Source organism: Callorhinus ursinus, unplaced genomic scaffold, assembly GCF_003265705.2.
Source record: "Callorhinus ursinus isolate GAN/ISIS: 27379988/994484 unplaced genomic scaffold, GSC_fseal_2.0 scaffold15, whole genome shotgun sequence".
Lineage (NCBI taxonomy): Eukaryota > Metazoa > Chordata > Mammalia > Carnivora > Otariidae > Callorhinus > Callorhinus ursinus.
In genome coordinates, this window is record NW_027397077.1 from 3830762 (window position 1) to 3853681 (window position 22920).

Below are 22920 nucleotides of genomic sequence, written 5' to 3' on the forward strand. Positions count from 1 at the left end.
AGACACGTAGGCCCTGGGCAACATTGCTAAGTGGGAAGGAAGAAAGTCTCCTTAGATTCTAGTACCCTGTCCACATGTTTGTGAAGTTTCTCCATGCTTCACCAATGAGAACCCATCCCTCCATATATTATGCAAACTAACAACACCTCTGGCACTGATCAGAAAGACAGCTGAAGCGCTGTGGGAGCCCTCTGGGCTTCTGATTAAACTCAAATTACCACCCCAGGCGTTGCCCTCGTTGGGGCAACTGGCCTCCTCGAGGGTGTAGATTAAACGGGACAGACTCACATTTAGATCACACTTTTGGTGCCGAAGCATTTTAAAGTAAATTGCAGATACCATGGTAACAGGGCACTCGGCCTCTATATTAATAATAATAAATAGCATTTCTGGCTTTACGAGATGCCGTGCCACGGCGTTCCGCCCTTGCAAAGTAAGTGGTCTGAATTATTTCTAAGCCTCCTTCCACCCTGCCCCCTCCCCCCAAGAGTCTCACACGGACTCACCAACAGTGCCACTAGCTAGGGCTCTGCACGCCCCACTTCGTCCCCTTCCCCTCTGCAACCCGCATGCTTTGGAGGAAGCGCCTACAAGCACAAGCACCATTTCAGGGGCTGGCTGCTTCTTTCCCACTCCAACCCTTCCTGTGGCCAGTGACCACAACCACATGAACACATGACCTGTCTCAGCCAATCATAGGGGCCTCGTCCTTTTGGCCAAAGTGATTGGCCAGGAAAGGGCATGTGGTCTACAAAGCCAATCAGGAGAGGTCCTGGTTTTCTCAGCCTAGTGCTGGAGAAAATGGCCACCTGGCTGGGTTTTGGGTCCAGAGTTACCTGTCCCGGGGAACTTCGGCCTTGTGGGGTCAGCTACATTGTGAGAATGAATCCAGTAAGCAGAGAGAGAATCAGAGACACAGGTTGTGATGGACTGAATGTTTGTGTCCTCCCCACCGAATTCACATGTTGAAGTCCTGATCCCCAAGGTGATTGATGGTTTTAGGAGGCGGGACCTTTGGGAGGTAAGCAGGTTTGGATGAGGTCAAGAGGGTGGGGCCCCCAACAGGGGATTAGTGCCCTTCCAAGAGGAGGAAGAGAGCCCAGCCCTCACTGTCCTTGCACCCGCGGGCACTCATGCAAAGCAGAGCTCTTGCCAGGGCAGGCGAGGGGGAGCGTGAAGTCCTGATTAGCAGTGTTGGTTTTTTATTTTCGAAAGCTGTATTGCCGGAAAAGGTATCACCCTGTCTTCCTCTTCAGAAACCGTTTCTGCCTCCTGGGAGGGATGTCCTCCCCCCAGGACCTGAGGCTAATTCTATCCCCTCAGCGCTAGCCTACTCTCCTTTCCTATGTGTCCCCAGGCTCTAGTGTGTGCACCATGGCTAACTCGTCTGTGATCTCCAAGAGAGGCCTCATACTATGGAAGATCAGTGAGGCCCATGTGTCTGGTGCTCTGTGCCCATGTGAACACCCCAGCCTCACGTTTCTGCCACTGATGCAGTACATGGCTAACCCACCCTGAAGTGTGGGTTCAGCAAGCAGGACCCTCTCGATCTGTATCTGTACTTTCCACACCGAGGAAGCCAGATAGCATCATGTGTCGATGGTTTGTTTCTATCTCGCTGATCAAGAGGTTGAAAGCAACATATTCTGCTACAACTTTTCTCTTTCAATGGATTAGGGCCAGGGGCCCCAGGACAGCAGATGAAGAACCTAGGGTTTAGTTTTCCCATCTGTAGAATGGAACCACTATGAAAACATTGCTCAGACCTCACCTCCAACAGGACTGAATATCCTGGACATGCAACAGAAACTTTGGAGTGCCTCAGGGCCCTTGAAAGAAGGGGTTTCCTGAGAGGACAGCAGTGTCTGGTGTCGCAGGTGGTTTGGAGCCCATCCATGCTCTTGACTTCTCTCATGGACTCATGGCTGCATGTCACCCTCCCTCTCCTCTTACCCCCAGGAAGACAATCATCTCTGGTTTCTCCAGCCCTGCATCCCAGAGGGAGGTGGTCTGACCGGCAGACACTGGAGATATCCCCTGCCATTCATTCTCTCTCATATATGATCTAGTCTTGGGCTTTTAGCCAGACACATAGCTGCCTAGCCTAGGACTAACACTTCTAGCCTTCCCTGCGCCTGCGTGTGGCCTTGTGACCACATTTTGGCCAGTGATTCATACAAGTGAAAGTTATCTGTGTGACTTCCAGGCTGTGCTTTTAAAGGGAAGAGGCATGTCCTCTGGGTCGTTGTTCCTCTCCCACCTGGCAGAAAGTGGAAACGCTGTGGAAAGATATCTTGGACCATGCAGATGAGGACAATACCATGGTTGGCAGAGCAACAAGATATAAAGAGCCTGGGCCTCTGACATCTTTGCGGAATAGAGCTGCCATACCAGCTTAGACTTCACATGAGAAAAAAATAAGTGTACATTTGTTTCAGCCATGTCACTGGGGTTTGGTTTGGGCAGTTGAGCCACTGTTACATTTAGAAAATCGTTGCCTTCAAGCTGGCTTCCTCAACTGGAAAACCTACAGTTGGACTCTCTTGGGTTGATACCCACCCTTGACCCCATCAGTGGCCATCTTTGCACAGACAACAGTTTAGCACGGCTTCCTGGGGTAGAGGTGGTGGGAAGAACAGTTTCAGCCAGGAAGGCATACATAGCGTGGCAGGACAGGCATTCAAACAAGAATCTTGCATGGCATTAGTCACACATTGCAAGATGTCACGGGTCGTTTTCACTAGGTGACTAGAAAAAGGTGTCAACTGGGCTTATTTGCAAATCTTTGGAGTTCCCAGATGGCAAGCAGGATGAAACGCCATCAGGTTGGACATCCAGCAATGCAGGCCTAGTGGCCCCGGTGGCTGGGGACATCAGCAACAGGAATTGGTGGCATCATTAATCTGACTCCGTGGCCGCCACATGTCTGCCTCTTTCTGTCCTGTAACTCCATGTCGTCCTGCCTGGTGAGACTCTGATCGGCGTAGCTAATGCTGTCACCTTTGTTTGGTTGGTTCCCTTTGCATCAGGTCATGTCATGAGCCACTAGCACTTTATGGTGGGGTGTCCACTCCAGGTCCCCTCAGTGGGCACCCCTGTCCAGACGTCATCCCAGAACTGTTTTCTCTGGGTGGGTGGGGCTATAGGCCAGGTAGTTCAGTTAAAGGAGACATTGGGCATGAAAAATACCTAAAGCATCAAGGAATTGGCAGCAGCCACATCCGGTGATTCGGGCAGGTTTTAGCACTGAGCAGGTTCTATTCAAAGCAAGAGAAGTGACCCGGGAGTGGATGAGGCCAGGTGTCTGTGGCATGAGCCAAGAGTGAAGCCCCTGGCTTCAGCTGGAGCATGCACAGTAGTGCCCTGTCTCTGAGCATGGATAGAGGATGGGAGATTCTAGCTAGAACATTGCAGGGAGGCATTCTGTCCCAGGGGGACCTAACGAGGCTGTCAGGCCCGGGGAAAAAGGCCCACCCCTTGGAGTACAAGACATGTCTAAGTCTCAGAAGCAAGACTGTAGAAGAGTCCAATCCACTCTGCTGGATTCATCCTTCCTCTTGCCTTGCTGCCAGTGTTTTTTCACCTATTCTCACTGTAGCTCCTAACCATGGTTCACCGGCCACCCAGACAAGGCACAGTGGGGTCCAGCTTCCTCCTCCTCAGAGTAACTGCTGGAACAGAGAGGCTGCTAAGTTCTCTTGCTTCTGTACCTTAAGGTTTCAAAATGATGACGAGTAGGGTGGAGAGTTGGGACAGACATTCCAGTTGCCCAACAGCCCTACCCATTCTCTTCTTTCTTAGGAAGAAAAACCCAATTTTAGCCTTTCTGCAGCTCAGGGTGGCCAAGGGATGAAGTAGAAGGAATGGCCTGTTAGAAGAATCTTTCAGAGAAGCTGGCTTGGCTGGTAGAACCACTGTTTTCCCCTCTCCCACTTCTTCCTGCTGCTGGCTTGGAGCATGGATGGGTGGGCTGCATCTCCAGGCGATGTCCGGGACCACCAGGTGATCTGATGGGTGTAAGCCCCACGCTGAGATGGAGGAACAAAGAGGTCAGAGTCAGAGTCTCTGATGCTGCTATGGGCCCCACATAGCCTGGGGGTCGGCCTCCAGGTTTTTCATACCTAAGTGAGGCATAAACTGCTATCTTGTGGAAGCCCTCACTAAGCAGTGTGCTTTGTGGACCAGCAGCGTGGGCATCCCTCAGGAGCTTGTTAGAAATGCTGAAGCTCAGAGCCTGCCCCAGACCTTTTGAATCAGAATCTGCATTTTAACAAGGTCCACAAGTGATTCATGTATGAGCACATGATGGCTTGAGAAGCACTGGTTTAAGCCACTATTATTAGTGTTTATCTTGTTGTTTATAGCTGAATCTCATTCTTGTGGATAGAGAAGATGATTCCCAAGCACGGTCACCAAGAAAATGGGGCCGAAGAATGAATCTGCTGGGAAGCTCACCACAGGGCTCTTCCACTCGTCCCTTCCCTGCTTCCAGGAAAAGCATGCAAGACTTTCCAGAAAACCCTCATTTCCCCAAGTCTTACCATGAGGGCCTCGGGGAGCTCTGACCAGGTTGTTCTTGAAAAGCACGGGTGCTGTCAGCTGCTCTTACCTCCACCCCGACCTCCTGTCTCCAGACCAAAGGGTGTCGGAGGACAGATGATGGTGTTAGCTCAGAGGAGGTAGGTGAGGGGGCCCACAGTCATTCTGAAACCTTAAAGCTTCACAAAATAGATCATCCTTCCCAGAAGCCGTGGCCTTCTGTTTTTAAACACAGGCGTATCTAGGCTTTGTTTCTGGGGCTGCCGTCACACTCAGCCTCTCTGTGACTCAGACTTGATTGCCTGGGAGGGTCAAATCCTCTGGTACAGAACTCCCAGTTCATCCATTTCTGCCCAGATGGGCAGGGGAGGGATGGAAAGGAAGCTCCTGAGGATGATGTTCTGGAAAATGGTCCTTGACATGCTACCAACTGGATGCAACTGTTCAAATGGATCACTCAAGGGCATCCAACTCTAGTGAGGCTACTGAAAATAATGGTTAAGAACATGAGTCTAGTATTCCAGGAGATCTGGTTTCAAGCCCCGGTTCTGCCAGGGCTTGAAGGGAGTAAAGACTCCCTTCCGACCTTGGACAGGTCTCTAATTTCACTAAGCCTTCTCTCTGAGCACCGGGTAGCCTTTCAGTAAATCCCAGCCCTGCAGAAGTTGGCCTGGTTTTCCTCATCTGTATACGGAGTAATAACAATGATAAAATAACAACATCATTGTTGTGGGCTCAGGTACTTGACCCTGTGCATTGTTAAATCCTCAGTTTTAGGGGCAGATGTGTTAGCTTCCCAGGTCTGGTACACCTGCACCTCTCAAACAGTAATGCCCAAATGCTTCACCTGGAGATTTTGGTAAAAGACAGTTTCTGATTCTGCAGTCTGGCGTGGACATCTGAAAGCTTCCCCCTGCTGCTGGCGACCCCACCACAGGTGGCAAGATTGTAGACACTCTACTAGTGACTTGTGGGTGTTCTTTAGTCCCGGCTCCTCGGCTCTTCAAACCTTGGCCCTGCAGTTTCAGACTCTATAGTTATAGAAAGCAAAGGACTGCCGCTTGTTGCTGGGGCCCGCCACAAACTTTCTGTTTCTGTTTTGTTGTTAATAACCTACTACAGGTAGAACTTCATTTTGGATAAAATGCCTACGTCCTGGCTAAGACAGGGAGTGACGACAGCAGGATTTGGCTCTCTCTGGGTTTCTTGTGGTGCACAATTTCCTCATGTTTAGAGGCTACCTCTCAGTTTGATGTGGCAGTTTTGCTGTGGTTTTGTCTTTCAACACACTTCCTGCTTTTCTTGCAAAACAAAGACTGCTTACCCCGCTGTTGGTGGCCAAAGCCCAAATGATTACAGGTTTCCTCAAGGGCTTGAGCAGGGCCTGGGGGCACATCCTCGGTCCTCAGTGTGTGAGGCCTTTGGGCTTTTTCTATTTGAAAACGGGGTTAAGATTAGCATGGACTTTAATTTCTACTGGAGCAAATGATTGCAATTCTGTTAGAGGAACATGAAGTTAGCAGCACCTCACAGCTTCAGATCTCAAGTGGAAGTCTTGCTCAGCCCCTCAAGGATGACAGAAAGTAGAAGCCAGCCATTTTTGTAGTTGATATTGCCTGGGTCACATGATTTCAATGGCAGTGCTCACAGTTGCTAGAAATTCAGAGATTCATAAGCTACTGGAGCTGAACAGGACCTGAGAACTTCTAAAGCCAACTCCTCTATGTTCCAGAGGTGGAAACTGAAGTCCAGAGAGGTCAAGTGACTTGCCCAAGGTCACACAGCTAGCCTGGCCTTCATGGTCATTTGTAATCACTCCACAAATATTTCACGTGAATTTCTTTGCTTGGTCACCCCCATTTCCTACAACTTCTAGCCACCATGTGATAAGAGTAATGTTGTAACCATTTCTCTCTTTTTTTTTTACGAGTTTTTCCATTATGGAAATAATACAAACCATATTACAGTCTGTTGGAAAACAGAGGGAAATAAATCACCCACACAATCTCTTTTTGACCCAATGCCTATCTATTACTTTCAAATCCTTTGCTATTTTTCTTATTTTGCTTTTTAATTATTAAAATATAGGTGCTTGGAAATAAAAATTCCAAAAATATAGAATGCCATATAAAGTAAGTCTTCCCCAGTCCTTTGCTGGTTTTCCTTCCGATTGGTACCTTCTTTTGACTGTTTCTGTTTCTTTAGGTGTTTACCTCGATTGATAATGCTAAATAACATATTCCATCCAAGGCTTCATATGGCAGTTTTAAGCACTGTCTACAGACTTTCAGCTGTGACAGGTGAATAACTTATTCACTTATCAATCCCTTTCTCCCACCTCTAAATCATTGATAGGTGTGTATTTTTATTTTTTCTGACGGTTAACCTTATGATTTTATACATCATTCAGTCTCTTTACTGACCCGCTAATTTCAGGTAGTAATTCTTGGCTCCTCACAATATAAGACAGGTTAACTAATACGCCCTACTTCCCTCCACTTCTCTCTATTCTGCTGCCCACCCGCCCTCACTTATACCACTTCTTTTACCTTGTCAAGTTTATAACACAGACATTCTCTTTAGTAAATTTGTCCTTCATGCTTTGTCAGTAAGTTAATTCTGATCATGGAAAGCCAGTGCACAAACAGTATTTGAAGTACAAAGACATGGGGCCCCTGGATGACTCAGTCGTTAAGCGTCTGTTTTCAGCTCAGGTCATGATCCCAGGGTCCTCGGATCGAGCCCCACATCGGGCTCCCTGCTCGGCCAGGAGCCTGCTTCTCCCTCTCCCACTCCCCCTGCTTGTGTTCCCTCTCTCGCTGTCTCTCTCTCTCTCTGTCAAATAAATAAATAAAATCCTTAAAAAAAATACAAAGATAGTGTAAATATTATTCCCTAAGAAGCAGGTGTTATGTTGAGATTTGTAGAGGGGATTGTTCCAACATCAGGGTCAAGTGGGTCTTCTTAGACTCCATTAGCTACACAAAATCATGATTTTTGGGGGGTTGGTTTTATATTTGGGCCATGACATAGGTATATACATTATATTCTAATATATAAATATATATTATATATAAGTATCTATTATATACTATAAATAAAACATATATATATTTCCACAGCTTACTGTTTTCTGAAATTTTTAGTTGGTTGACAATAGAAGCATATGCCTTCTTCATAATATCACCAATACCTTAAACCTTTTTAATTATATCATTTATTGAGTGCTCCAAAATATACAGACTTTTGACTACGCCAACTGCACATCTGTACTGAAAGTTTGAGTTTCTTTTAATTGTATTTCTAGGCTGGTTTAATTTTTTTTCCTTTTTTTTCCCCTTTAGTTCTCTCGTCGTCTTCTTTCTTAAGTAGCACATCATCAAGTAATTTTATTTATTTCCACAAGGAATATATAGGAGTCCATTCTTTGAGTTCTTGCATGTCTAACAAGCCTTTATTTCTCCTCTACACCGGATGGATAGTTTGGCAAGATGTCAAATTCTAGGTAGAAAATGATTTCTTTGGACTTTGAAGGTAATTGTTCCATTGGCTTCCAGCACTGGGGGCTGCTGCCGAGAATAATGCCAATCTTGTCCTTACTCTTTCGTGGGTCACCTGTTTCTTGTCTCTCTCAGAGAATATTTAGGATCGTCTTTATTAGCCGTGCTCTGAAATTCCATGAGGTGGTTTCTGTGGATCATTCTCTGTTCCCTGTGCTGGGTCCCTGGGTCCTGTCCATCGAAAATGTTTGTCTTCCTTCCATACTGGGAGATTTTCTTCAATTAATTCTTCAATGATTTCCTGCTCTCCGTTTTCACTTTTCTCCTTCTCCGAAGCCCCCTGTCCCATAAATGTTGGCCCACCTCCACTGACACTTTGTCTCTTTTTCTCCAATTATCTGCCTTCTGTCATTTTACTATCTATTCTGTGAGATTTTCTTGATGTTTTGGTGTCATCTTTCTATTGTATGAGGTTTTTTTTAATTGCATGAAGTATACTATAATAATGAAGCTAATAACTCATTTTATATAATTAAAATTATTTAAATTTATTTGAATTAATTAAAATACATTATTTTATAATACATTATTTAATAAAATACAAAATTTATTATAATAATTTAAAAGTACATTTCAAAAAGGATTTAAAATAGGCTCTTAGTTTCCAAGGGGGGGGCTCCTTTTAAATAGACTGTTTTTGCTCCTTTTAAATAGACTGTTGTGGATGTATCATCTTGACTCTCCATGAGGATAATTAGAGTTTGGGTTTTTTATTTAATTCTTCCAATACTTAGCTCTACTTCCTTGAAGTTCATTTATTCTGCTTATTGATCTTGGTCCTTGTCTTTTATTTTCCTGTGTGAATGGTGATTTGGGGCAGCCCTTACCTATTTACATATGCCAGGCTGGGTGTTACAATTGGGGTAACTGGGGAGTGTTTCCTTTTCTTTGAGTAAGAGAGCTGATTGTAAGCTCTCCAGCCGTGGAGGAGGCATTGACCAACAGGCTTCAGTGTAAGCTGGAGAGTGGGCAGAGGCACATGGCCTCCACCCCACTCCAGAACCACCCCCACCACTCAACCACACCACACCCCCACCGTGCAGTAAACCCCAGCCTTGCAGCTTTTTAAAATTTTTTATTTTTTAAAATTTTTATTTATTTATTATTATTTTTAAAGATTTTATTTATTTATTTGACAGAGAGAGACACAACGAGAGAGGAAATACAAGCAGGGGGGGTGGGGGAGGGAGAAGAAGCAGGCTTCCCGCCGAGCAGGGAGCCCGATGCGGAGCTGGATCCCAGGACCTTGGGACCGTGACCCGAGCTGAAGGCAGACGCTTAACGACTGCGCCACCCAGGCGCCCTTTTTGTTTATTTTTTAAAAATTGTTTTTCCAGCCTCACCTTTGGCGTAATTGCTACATGATTGTCAGAATCTGTAGGTTTCATTTTATAAATCTATAATGTTGATATTAGTTGATACTGATTAATTCGTCCTTACACCTTGTGGTGGTTTTGAAACATGCTTGTAATTCTTTGACACTCCTCACAGGAGGGTGTCAGATGTAGAGTCTGTGTCCTCTCCTCTTGAACCTGGGCAAGCTCTTATGACTGTTTCAGTGAACAGATGTGACAGGAGTGGTGCTGTGTGACTTCCGAAGTCAGATCAGAAAAGGTCATGCAGTTTCTGCCAGTTTCTCTTTAGGACACTGACTCCAGGGCTCCACATGCCACTTAAGAGGTCTGGCTACGCTGAAACCTCCTTGGGGAGAGACCAGATAGAAAGACAGGTAGGTAGGTAGATCAACTGATCAAGAATGGATAGATCCTTAGGTGGCTGGATAGATCCATAGGTGGCTAGATGAATAGAGTGAACCCCTAGTTATTTCAGTCTTCTTAGGCTCTTAGACGTGTGAGTGAAGAACCCTTCAGGATGACTCTGGCCCAGCCTCTGTCTTTCTGTAACTGCATGACAGACAAAGAAGAACCACCTTGCTTAGCCCAGTCCACTCCAGATTGCTTTTGCCTTAAGCCTCCGTTTGGGATGGTTTGTTACACATTAGCACACGTTGGCAATAGCTGATCAGAACAGGCCTTATTCATGCATTTAATAATAGTTTATATTTATAGAAAAAGAATCACAATAGTGTCCTATAATCTGGGACTCCCTTCTCTCTGCTTCTTATTTGAGCTCCCTGTCCCTAACTCCAGGCAAAATTACTCCCTTGGTAGCAATAACTCCACCAGTAGGAATTGTTTCTGGTCCAGAAACATAAATGGTTCTCATCAATGGTAATCGTTATTTCCATTATTAATGAAACCCTACTAAACAAAGTAAGACCTTCAAATTCTTCCACTTCACACCCTCTCCCACCCCATACCTGCTCCTTTACTCTCTTGCTTGAGAAGGACTCATGAAGTTTTAGAACCTGAAAGGAATCTAAGGGAACATCAGAGCCAACCTACTTATTTTACAGATGAGGAAACTGACATTATGGCCCCCTCACCCCTGCTGTTGCACACTTGATAAACAGGTGACACAGAACTAGAACCCAGGTCTCCAGGCAACCAGATCGATGCCACTCCATTTCATCACTTCCTGCCCTGGACAGGTCATCTTTCAGACCCAGAGCAAGGGCCCAACTCTCTAGACAGACCTACCCACCAAGTCCTATTGTAATCAAGAGAAAGGTGCTTAGTGTCCTGCTCATGCACCTGTTTATTTATAGGTCAAATCAAGACCCCATTCAGGCCAGTACACTTGTGTAAACAGCTATGACACACAAAGAAAACCAAACAAAATAAAGTGAACATAAGAAAGGCTTCTTTTCATTGAAAGAGGGAAGTGAGAGGTGTCTATGCTTTTCAATATTAATTATATGATGTGGCAGGGAAGGTGTGGGAATTGAAACAGCTCTGAAATTCTCCCTTGCCTACGAGTCTAATAAGCGCCAAAGGTTTTTATTTTGTTTTATTTTTTTTTAAACAGGCAGAAGTACTCTTGCCGGTCTCAAACCAATGAAGGTGCAAGCGCCACAGTATATGGTACTTTGCAAAGTGCTGTCAAAAGCAGAGCTGGAAAATTCTTGACACCATCGAGTGTCTTCCCCCCAGAAATGGTATGAATGGGAGTGGGGGAGGTGAGGGATGGGGGAGCAGGAGGCTGTGGACAGGAAGCTGAGCGCACAGATTCTGAAAAGGATTACTGAAATCCCCAACTTTAAGGCAGCAGACAGGGAAAGGCAGTTTCTAGAGTAGACACCCTTCCTAACAGCCTATTGAGGTTAAAAACAAATTCACAGCAGGTACAAAGAAGAAACAAGCATTGCCTGTAATCTCTTCCCTCACTGATAGCGTTAATAGGTTATCATGTGTTATTTCACATCACCAAGATCATGTGCTACATACAATCTTTTTTTTTTTTAAAGGTTTTATTTATTTATTTGACAGAGAGAGAGACAGCGAGAGAGGGAACACAAGCAGGGGGAGTGGGAGAGGGAGAAGCAGGCTTCCCGCGGAGCAGGGAGCCCGATGCGGGGCTCGATCCCAGGACCCTGGGATCATGACCTGAGCCGAAGGCAGACACTTAACCACTGAGCCACCCAGGCGCCCTGACATACAATCTTATATCCTTTTCTTCACTGAGTAGTCCATCCTAAAAATTATCCCACGTCATTAGAAATTATCCACAAACATCATTTTAAGAACTATGTAGTGTTCATTGACTATACCTTGATTTACTTATTTCCTTATTGCTGGATATTATCCCTGATTTTTCAATATTATAAATAACTCATCAGTAAACCACTTTGTGTCCTACCCGTGGTTTTCCAGAGATACACTTCTCTCTTCGCCTTTCCCTGTAGATTTTGATAAAGAGAGAGGACGCTCATGTTGTTATGAAAGTAGAGGTTAATAAGCTGATAAAATGCACATATCATATTGTAATGCATATTGTACAAAAAAAGATTGTAAGCAGCGCTCATTTTCTTCTTTGTACTTGCTGTGAGGATTATGTCCATTTTACAGATAAGGAAGCTGGGGCTCAAAGACATTAAGTGATTTGCTCAAGGTCACTGAGCCAGGATTTCAACTCAGGCGATCAAACTCGAGAGCCCCCACTTTTAATTGCTCTGCTCTACTGCCCTAATAAACTGTGGTCCATAATCAACAAAATGATGTTACAGAAGAACACAGGAAGATGTACATAGGAAGATTAAGAGGACAAAAGCAGCTTGTAAAGCAATACTTCAGTTTGGTTCTTACTCTTTTTCTTTCTTACTTTTTTTCTTTAAAGTATCTATAAAATGCACAGGACAAAGAAAACATCTGTCAAGATGGGGGGATTATTTGCGATTTTAATTTTCTTCTTTGTGCTTTTCCAGATGTTTCTATAATGACCATTTCTTGCTTTTGAAGTCAGAAAAATTTTAAAGTATGGCCGACCTTCAGTTATTCAGCTGATATGAGGGTGCCGTAGAGGAGGGCAAATGTGGGCTCGGGGGTGGGGGGGTGGGGAGATGGGGGGAAGCAGGAGAACTTCAGGGAGGAGGGGGTCTTTGAATTGGGCCTGGAAGTGGTGTGAAATTAATGCGGAAGAAAACCAAGGACAGAGTGATGGTTTTCTGCTGCTTCTGAACACATCCTCCTGTTTCAGGAGTGCTAGGGCCATATTGTCCCCCTGGGGTCTTTGAGTGTCTCTGCTGCCAAGTCTGCATGGTTTCCCTTGGGGAAGGGGCCCCCAGGATGCAAGAGAGTGATTTCCATAATTACCTGGGGTGGGGGGTGGGGACTCCCTTGGTCCTTGAGAGAGAATATTTCTCCCTGCTCAGGTCACGGTGGTCTCCACGACACCCATGATTCAAGGTGGTAGGTTGGGGTATGTCTGTGGTTTGCAGAAGCCACTTGAGAAACGTCCGCAATTTCCTATTGCTGGAAATGACTGCACTCCACGCAGAAGTGGGATGGCTTAAATGTCAAAGAGCACACCCTGCCATGGGAACTCTGAGCCCACAGAAAGAGACCCTCTAGGGGCCCATGGAGTGGTCCTTCTGAGGCTGGCTCTGTGATGAGAGTTAGTTTCACACCCGGCCAAGCACTTCTGGGGCACAGAGTTCCCACAAGATCATCTCAGCAACCCTGAACCCCATAGAGGACTGTAGGCATTGTTCACAGAGATGACACTGAACTGTATCTGGCAAGTTCCTTGGAAAAAAAACATCACTGCTAACCAAACCAGCGGCATCCATCTCTCCAGCAGGAAAGCAGTTCCCACCTCCCAGGTCAGAAGAAATTCCCCTTGTGTCAGCTGTTGGTCATCACATGCTTCCCAGTCATTTGCTTCTGGAAATGTGTAGGGTAGCTGGCTGTGGAATCTCCCAGAGCTGGGGGAAGGAGGCCCAAGCCTCACCCATGTCTCAGAACATTGCCATCAGCTGTGTAAAAGTAAATTTGTAAAACTGACATTTCCTGGTGGCCAAAAGGGAAAGAGAGCCTTCCCTTCTCTTTTACAGAGCATTCCCGGGGGAAACCTAGTGTTTGTGAATTCTTCCTCTGTCCCTTTGACATGTAGGTAAATCTTGGTAAATTTCTTGCCAGTTTTAAAACCCCGGCATATTCTTTAAGGGCTTAATATTTCTTATATCTCTTTGAAATGCAAACCTCAGTGTCTGTGGTCAGACATTGCCTGTCACCACGATGCAAGCTGCCTGTCATAGAGGCAAAGGCAATTCGCTAGCACAGCCGCTCGCCGCCCCCCCCACGTTGGCAGATGAACCCAGGTGAACCAGGGGAGATTCACATGGCGCTGTCAGGCCCTCCTGTGGGAAGACAGGTTACCCTTAGTCTCGGGCACACGTTCATAATGGATTGTGGCCGCTTGGTGGCATAAAAATGGCAAACTCTCTTTCTGGCTTTGCGATCTTGTCAGAGCATTATGTGGACCCGCGCTGTTACCTGCTTCAGTGCTTATTCAATAATAAAACGGTTTTCTTTCTCTTCTCACTCTGTGGAGAAGGCTCTCTGGGTGGGCAGGATTTACACTGCCCCTGACACCGATGAGCACCAGCTTTTTAGCTGGGCATAAAGGCCGTCCATGAGCTGGTACGAACAGTGACAGTTTGTGGCCAATTTTCTCCAGCACGCTGTGCTTCTGAGCACGTGAATCCCTCTATCCATCTACCTGCCTGCTCCCCTGGGGCCAGCCCTGGGCCCCTACTTCCTGGCCCCACCGGGACAAGACCGTGTGTCTGGGAGCAGCTCTCTGTGCCGGGCCCTCCTTTCTTTCCCAGGCCTTCCCCACCGTGCGTCAGCCAGCTGTCCTAGAGCCACGATGCTGCCAAGGATCCCTGCAAACCGAGCCCTGACATATACAAATGAGGCAGCACCTGCCTGTCTCCACCCCGCCCCCACCCGCCCAGGAGAGCTGGGCCTGCAGGTAGCAAGGGCGTGCGATGGGTGTCACATCCCACTTTGGCGGGATGGGGCTGTGCACAGCTGGGCAAAGAGACCACATTGGCTCTAAGCTGTCACCTTTGTTGGCCCTTCGGAGTCAGAGGTGACTCACTACCCTGTGTGTTCTTTACGTAGAGGTCTCTGAGCCTAAACCTGGCTCTTTCCAGGATGCTGGCTGTTGCAGTGGGTCAATAGGAAGGGAGGGCAGATGAAACAGAGGCGTCTGGAAGATTCAGTGGCCCCCACCCCCACCGGCCGCCTCTCATTCTCTGTTTTTCTCCTTTCTCTTTTCTCTGCTGTGGTGAGAAGCCAAATGGGAACCAAGGCTGCTTTTCTCAGCCAGAAGTTTTCCTTCTAGTCATTCGGACACACCTAGAAGCTTTTTGCTACCCCACAGAGGTGCCTTTGTGTGAATGTCCTTGAAACCTCCTCCCCCTCTCCTCACACTGTTAAGGGGCATAAGCCATTAGGATGACTCATTACACAGTCTGATCCCAAATTGTTCATATCTGGCCTCAGCGTGGCCAATGGGGGTCTGGTGTTTGGGGCACATATGCAGAGTCATACAGACGGGTGAGGTTGGAGGCTTAAGTACTAGATGAGGAAAAAATATCGTGGCTCCCTCCATCTGTTCCTTGACTCAGCTCCTTGCTCTTCCCTCTCTCCTGGAGACAGAAAACATCCATTCCCTCTATTTTTCTGCTTCTCGAAAAAGAGAACTTCATCCCGAGATTCTGGTGATTGGAAGACTTAAGATAAACCCACAATTTTGAATAGGCATACCTTATTATGTAAATTAGATATACCCTGGAGTAACAATCTCAGTGGAAGGAATCCTTTTTCAAATGCAGGAAGTGGGCTTTACTATTTAATTTAGTCTTATGATATACCTGTTTGTGGAGAAAGCATCCAGGTATAATGAAGTTATTGGGATCCAATAATTTCCCCCATTTGAAGTTCAAATATTTACATAGATGTTTTCTTCAGATGTTTACATAGATGTTTCTTCTTTTTTTTTTTAAAATTAATAATGTGGTCTGGTACAGCATCCTGAAATCTTGATTTTAACTTTGTTTTAAGGTTATAAAAATAATATATGTTCATGGTATCATTTCTCATACAAGCGTTTTAAATTTTAATGTATCTGACTATATCCATCTTTCCCTTTGTGGTCTGTATGTTTACTTACGGTAGATTGCATAAATGGCTGCAATATTTTTGCTGTAGGTATTCATGTCCCTGCGACGTGTCTTTGTAACTCCTCCTGTTGGGAGGTACTATTTTTCTCTATCCTTGAGTCTCCATACTTCCTTGGGTCAAAGGAAGGCGGCAGAAGTGATGGTGAGGCTGTTCTGAGCACTGAGGACCTTGGTGCTGCTCCCTCTTGGAGCTCTGCCAGCTGCCACGTAAATGAACCCAAGCTAACCTACTGGATGATGAGATATATGGCCCCGTCACCCCGGTGGCTCCAGCCAACAGCCGGTTCCCAGCCAACCTGGCAGCTGGCTATGGCTGCCTGCATGAGCCCAGCAAAGACTGTAAGAACTGCCCAGCTAAGCCCAGCTGAAATTGCTGACCCACAGAAGCACCAACAATTAAAAATGGCTCTTATGCCCCTAAGTTTTGGGCTGGTTTGCTAAGGCAGCAATATTTAAACAAGACTTTTTTTAAGATTTTATTTGTTTAATTGAGAGAGAGAGAGCGAGCATGAGCAGAGGGGAGAGGGAGAAGCAGTCTCCCCACGGAGCAGGGATCCTGACTCAGGGCTCGATCCCAGGACCCTGGAATCATGACCTGAGCCAAAGGCACATGCTAAACCGACTGAGTCACCCAAGCATCCCAAGACATGTTTTGTTAAAGAGAGTCCTCCCTATGTTGAAATCCTAAAGCATCTTCTATATTCTCAAGGTTTCTCCATTTTGCTTTTCATATTTATATACTATAATCGGTCTGGAATTAATTTTTTTATTGTGTGAGGTAGAGACCTAATGCATTTCTGCTAATCTTATTTTCTCTGTATTTTTTAATATTTGAAATATTTCATAATAAACAGTCATTTTTAAAAAAGATGTAGCTGCTATAGATTTACAACAAAAATAGAAACAAAATTTCACCAATAACACCACTCAGCAATAACCGCTTACAATGTTGTGAAGGGGGAGGGGTAAAATTGAGATCAAACTGTTTTCCATTTTTCTCACTTAGCATCACATTGTATTTCCCTATCGCCAAATTATCCAAGCTAATTTTTAAAGATTACATATAGTTTGTCCCATGGGTATACCATATTTACTTAACCAGGTACTTACTGTGAGGCACTTACTTGGGCTGCCTCCTACTTTTCAGTATGAATGCTACTACAGCAGTATTCTTTTTTTTTAAGATTTTATTTATTTATTTGCGAGAGAGAGTGCACACGTGCGAGTGGGGGGAGGGGCAGAGGGAGAAGGAGAAAGAGAATCTCAAGAAGATTCCTCGCTGAGCACAGAGCCTGACCCGGGGCTCGATCTCACAACCCCCGAGATCATGACCTGAGCTGAAACCAAGAGCTGGATGTTAACTGACTGAGCCTCCCAGGCACCCCACAGCACTAAGTATTCTTGTACAAATATTTCTGATTAGTTCTTTAGGATCATATCTAGAAACGAAGTTTTGGGGTCAAAAGGTATGAACAATTTTAAGATCTAAAGTGCAGTTCAGAGAAAGACACTATCTAGAGAGAGCATACCAGTTCCCATCTGCCTCCACCAGCTGTGCATGAATAGATCCATTCAGCCCCATGCTTCATCCTCATACTTTTGCTGAAATAAAGGAATAATTCAATCTCAGATGATTCATTGAGTCAGAACGGATCACATGCTAATGAGAACACAGAATTTGGAAGAAGCACATAGCTAGAGGAAAAGCCTGTAGTAATTTGTTAACATAGCAGCTTCAGTTCCTCCTCTTAGATTTATTTGACAAACAAACAAACAAAAAATTGCACCAGTACATAGAGGCTATTCCTGCCCGGAGCAACACCCTGCTACACGTAGTCTGAATCAAGAGCCAGGCATGGATGTTTGGGACATAGGAAGGATTCCGACAGAGCCATTGCTCAGGGCAAAAAAGGAACGCACTGGGGCATCTGCCTCTCTGCTCAGGAGAGGCCAGAGGGGCCAAATGGTCACTCATTCAAACATATCAGTGTCTGTTATTAGCCGTCACTACACCAGAGGCTGGGAACACAAAAGTTACTAGCCTAGAGAGAAACTTCCAAGTCACAGAGATGAGAGCTCTTATAGGATCCAACTGTAGGAGACTAAGAAAGCACACGGAAGGGTGCCCCACATAGCATGGGCATCAGGGACAGCCTCCTAGAAGAGTGCATGTCCAGGTGGATCTATAAGTATGGCTTGGCCAGGCAAGAGTGGAACAGGTGTTTGAGGTAACTACAGGACAGCCAGACCGCAGGGTATAAGGTGGAGAGCTTGCTGGAAGAGGCTGGGTCATGAGAAGCTTCCTGTGGCTTCCCCTGTATCCTTTCCAGGCCCTACCTGATCTGGTCCCGCCACATTTCTGAGCCCATCCCTCCTCAGCCACCGTGCACCCCCCCGCCCCCCCAAAACCCCCTCTAGCCACCTTGGTGTCTCTGCTATTCTGCAAGCACACCTCCATCCCGACCTCTGCACTTGCTCTTCTCTCTGCCCAGAATGCTCTTCCCCCAGGGAGATGTAAGGCTTTCTTCCTCACTTCCCTCAGACCTCTGTCCCAAATGTCATCGCCTAAGCAGAGACACGTCCTCTGACAAGCATATCAGGTAGCCTGCCACTCTAGCCCCCTACCCTACTGGTTCTTTGTCCTCTAAACCTGCTTTAATTTTCTTGTTTCTTTTCTGTCTCCCATGCCTACCATCTACTAGAACGGGAGCTCCACGAAGATAGGGGCTTTTGCTTTTTCATTGTTCAACCAAATAAAGTCTACCAAATAGTCTATTCCCTGTGCCTACAACACTGTCTGATGCATAGTAGGTGCCTGATAAAAATTTGTTGAACAAAAGGGTGAATTTTGTCATAAAGACGAGGATCCATTGAAGAGATTCTAGTTTGGAGAGAAACAGTTGCAGTTGCACTCTAGACAGCTCTCCCTGGCTTGCTTCTTCTTTTCTCTTACTGTACCAGTTGGGTGCAACAAGTACCAAGCAGTTTCAGTCCCATTTTGCAATAAGGAAGTTGCCGGTGAAATGTTGAGTATGAGAGTGGAAAAGTCGGTGGGTCATGAAGTGGAGGCAGAATGTGGGCAAGTCTTTTAGAAACACTGAAAGCAAAGTTTGCGCTGCAACTTAGGGGAAAAGAAAGGTGATTTTTTTTTTCTTTAAATTAGGTCTACCTGATTCCAAACTATTATTCTTTTTAAGAGTTTTTTAAAACCTTCTTATTTCAAGATAATGATAGATTCCCAGATAATGAATAGTAAGTACTGAGAAGTCCAAGGACCCTTCACTCAGTTTCTCCAGTGGTTACATAGTACATAATTGTAGTGTAATAGCAATAACAGGAATCTGATTCTGGTACAACCCTATATTCATTTTTTAAATTATGTAACATTTTTATGTCATTTTCATTGCTTGTGTGGATTCTTGAAATCACCATCACTATCAAGATACAGAACTGTTCCATCACCACAAACCACAAAATGGCTACTCCTTGATAATCACACTGAGCCCCCCTCCCTCCATCCCTCTCTCTACCCTTAACCCCTGGCAACCACTAATTTGTTTTCCATCTGTATAATTTTCTCATTTCAAGAAAGTTATACAAATGCAATCATAGAGCGTAGAATGTTTTGAGATTTTTTTTTTCCCCCTCAGCATACTGCCCTTGAGATATATATCCAAGTTGTATGTATCAGTGGTCCATTTCTAGTAATTGCTAAGTAGCACCCCATGGTGTGGACGGACCACAGTTTAACCATTCATTCATTTTCTAATCTGGGGCTATTACAAATAAAACTGCTATTAACAATCATATATAGGTTTTTGTGTGGACATAAGTTTTTATGTCTCTGGGATAAATGCCAAGTATTTCCATTGCTATGCCGTAAGGTGGTTGCATATTTTGTTTTTAAGGAAACTAACAAACTCTTTTTCAGGGTGGTTGCAACATTTACATTCTCACAAGCATTATACCAGTAATCCAATTTCTCTGCCCATCCTGGCCAGCAGGAGGTAGGGGGATATTTCCTCGTGGTCTGAATTGTATTTCCCTAATGGCTAGTGATGTTGAATATCTTCTCATGTGCTTATTTGCTCTCTCTGTGCCCTCTTCAGTGAACTGTGTCTTCATGTCTCTGCCCATTTTCGAATTGGATTTTTTTTAAATGTTGAGTTGTGAGAGAGCTTTATATATTGGAGGTAGGAATTTTATCAGATATGTGGTTTGCCGATTTTCTCCCAGTTTGTAGCTTGACTTTTCATCCTCATAACAGGGTCTTTTGAAGAGTAAGAGTTTTTTCATTTGGATGAAACCCAGCCTTTCAGTTTTTCATTTTATGGATTATGCTTTGATGTCATGCCCGAGAACTCTTAACAAGTCATAGGTTTCAAAGATTTTCTTTTATGTTATTTTCTAAAAGTTTTATAGTTTTATGTTTTACATTAAATCTGGGATCCATTTTGAGTTATTTTTTAAATAAATGTGAGGTTAGGTTGAAGTTAGTGTTTTGCCTATAGATATATATTTACTCAACCTCAGTCTGTTGAAAAGACAGTCCTTCTAATGATTGCCTTGACACCTTTGTCAAATTCAGTTGGCTATACTTGGGTGGGTTCTTTCTGAGTTCTTTACTCTCTTACATTATCCTATGTGTCTCTCCTTCTGCCAGTCCCACACGATCTTGATTACTGTACTTACATAATAAGTCCCGAAATAGGGTGGAGTGATTCCTCTCATTTGGTTTTTTTTTTCCCAAAAATATTGTAGCTATTCTAGTTCCTTTGCTTTACATACAAATTGTAGAACAATCTTGTCTGTATCTGTAAAAATCTTTCTGGGATTATGTTAAACTTATATATCAATTTGGGGAGAATTGACACCTTTACTATGTTGAGTCTTCCAATCCATGAACATGGTAAGTCTCTCCATTTATTTAAATCTTTGATTTCTTTCCTCAGTATTTTGTAGTGTTCAGTATACTCATCTGATACAGGTTCTATTAGGTTTGCTCCTAAGTATTTGCTGGTTTTTGTTTTTGTTTTTGAGTGATTATAAATGGTATTGTATTTTTAATTCTGGGGTCCATTGCTATTGCTAATATGCACAAATAGAACTTATTTATGTATATTTGTCTTGATTCCTGTGACATTGCTGAAGTCACTTATTAGTTTTAGAGGTATTTGTTTTTTGGTAGATTCCTTGGGTATATTCTGCATAGACAATCATGTCATCTACAAGTAGAGACTGTTCTATTTCTTTCGGTCAAATATATGTGCATTTTATTTCCTTTGCTTGGCTTAGTCCGCAGGTAGCATTTCCTGTACCATGTTAGCTAAAAGTGGTGAGAGTGGACATTTTTGCCTTTTTCTCAAACTTCTAGGGAAAGCAGTCAATCTCTCACCATTAAGTATAATGTTAGCTGTAGGTTTTTCATGGATGCTCTTATAAAGTTGAAAATTCCCTCTATTACTATTGTCCTAAGAATTTTTACCATGAACAAGTGTTGAATTTTATCAGATGTTGAAATTTTATATCATCAAGTTGATTAAATAGATAGCCGAGTAGTTTCTTAGTGACCCATGATCCTAGTTTCCAAGTATTCAAACTTTTTTAATATTTTTGCAACTTTTGATATTTTGCTTTCCCAAATCAAGTCCTAAATGAAATCTTGGTTCAAACTGACCTTGAGATTTCCTAGAGGGTCCCTGGGAAATCAAAAAGAATTTGTTCTTTCACCTTGTAAAAAGAGAGATGTTAAAAATAATTAATTTATTTGATATGTTGAGTTGCATGGGAAGCATTGTCAAATAAGAAATGTTTAAACTTCACTAGGTTATATTTGTATGGGTAAAATATTATTAATATAAATATTGGGGGCACCTGGGTGGCTCAGATGGTTGAATGTCTGTCTTTAGCTCAGGTCATGATCTCTAGGTCCTGGGATTGGGCCCCATGCTAGGCTTACTGCTCAGTGAGGAGTCTGCTTCTCTCTCTCCCTCTGCCTTTCCCCTCCACTTGTGCTCTCTCTCTCAAATGAATAATGGATAAATAAAATCTTAAGATATATATATATATAGGACTTGGAGCAAGATGGCGGAGGAGTAGGAGACCTAGATTTCGTCTGGTCTCAGGAATTCAGCTGAATAGGGATCAAACCATTCTGAACACCTACGAACTCAACAGGAGATCAAAGAGGAGAGTAGCAACAACTCTCTGAACAGAGAAGCGACCACTTACTGGAAGGTAGGACGTGCGGAGAAGTGAATCTGAGGCGATTTTCTGGAGGATAGACGGCGGGGGAGGGGCCTCTGTCGGCCGCTTCTGGCAAGTGATAGAGCCGCGGAGCACAAAATCGGAACTGTTAGGAGTCGGCTCCGCGGAGGGACGTCGCTGCAGTGGCTAAGCGGGGGGTGGAGTCCTCCCGGGACAGTGTGGTCTCAGGACCCTTGGGGTCACAGAAAGACCGGGGGTGCCTGAGTGCGCCAGAGCTCCCAGGTATCGGAGCGGGGAAGCCGGCTGCAGAGACGGAGCCGAGGTGCAGGCTCTCAGCTCGGGGTTGCCATAAACTGTGATCCGCGGCCCAGTCGGGCCACTGCTCCTGCAGCAGGGACCCAACAAGCGGCAGATCCGGGGAGACTCCCCTTCCTCCCCGGGGAGGAGTGGTGCGGGAGCGCACCGCAGGGATCTGCTGGGTTTGGAGACTCCACACGGGGTCGGGAGCCAGAGATAGCAACGCTCGGTCACAGGCCGGTGAGCACGGAGAGCGGCCGGAGACCGGGGACAAGGGAGTGACTGCTTTTCTCTGGGGGCGCACTGAGGAGCGGGGCCCCAAGTTCTCGGCTCCTCCGGGTGGAGATTGGGAGGCCACGATTTTTGCCCTGGTCCTCCAAGGTTGTACGGAGAGCTTGCAGGGAACAAAAGCTCCTGAGATCAACCCCGAGCAGCTTGCTTAGCCCAGACCGACAAGGGCGGGGCAATTCAGCCTCCAGCAAAGACATCTGGAAACCACAGCAACAGGCCCCTCCCCCAGAAGATCAGCACGAACAGCCAGCAAGCCAAAGACCAAGTTTACCGATCAAGGAGAACGGGAGAACTCCAGCGCTAGGGGAATACTGCACATAGAATTCATGGCTTTTTTTTCTTTTACCATGATTCATTAGTTCATCAAAGTTAATTTGTGTTAACTGTTTTTTTTTTCTTTTTCACTTTTTCAACCAACATCTTATCAATCTCTTT

At 45.0% G+C, this 22920-nt stretch overlaps 1 long non-coding RNA gene across 1 annotated transcript in view; it reads left to right on the forward strand.

Moving 5' to 3' along the window:
* Nucleotides 1-799: 799 nt before the first annotated feature.
* The window catches only part of LOC112834200 (uncharacterized), a 45729-nt gene continuing 23608 nt past the window's right edge, over nt 800-22920 (forward strand). Inside the window, exons 1-2 of the long non-coding RNA XR_012380870.1 lie at nt 800-1021; nt 11028-11157. This is a non-coding gene — a long non-coding RNA (uncharacterized lncRNA). The remainder of the gene's footprint in view (nt 1022-11027; nt 11158-22920) is intronic.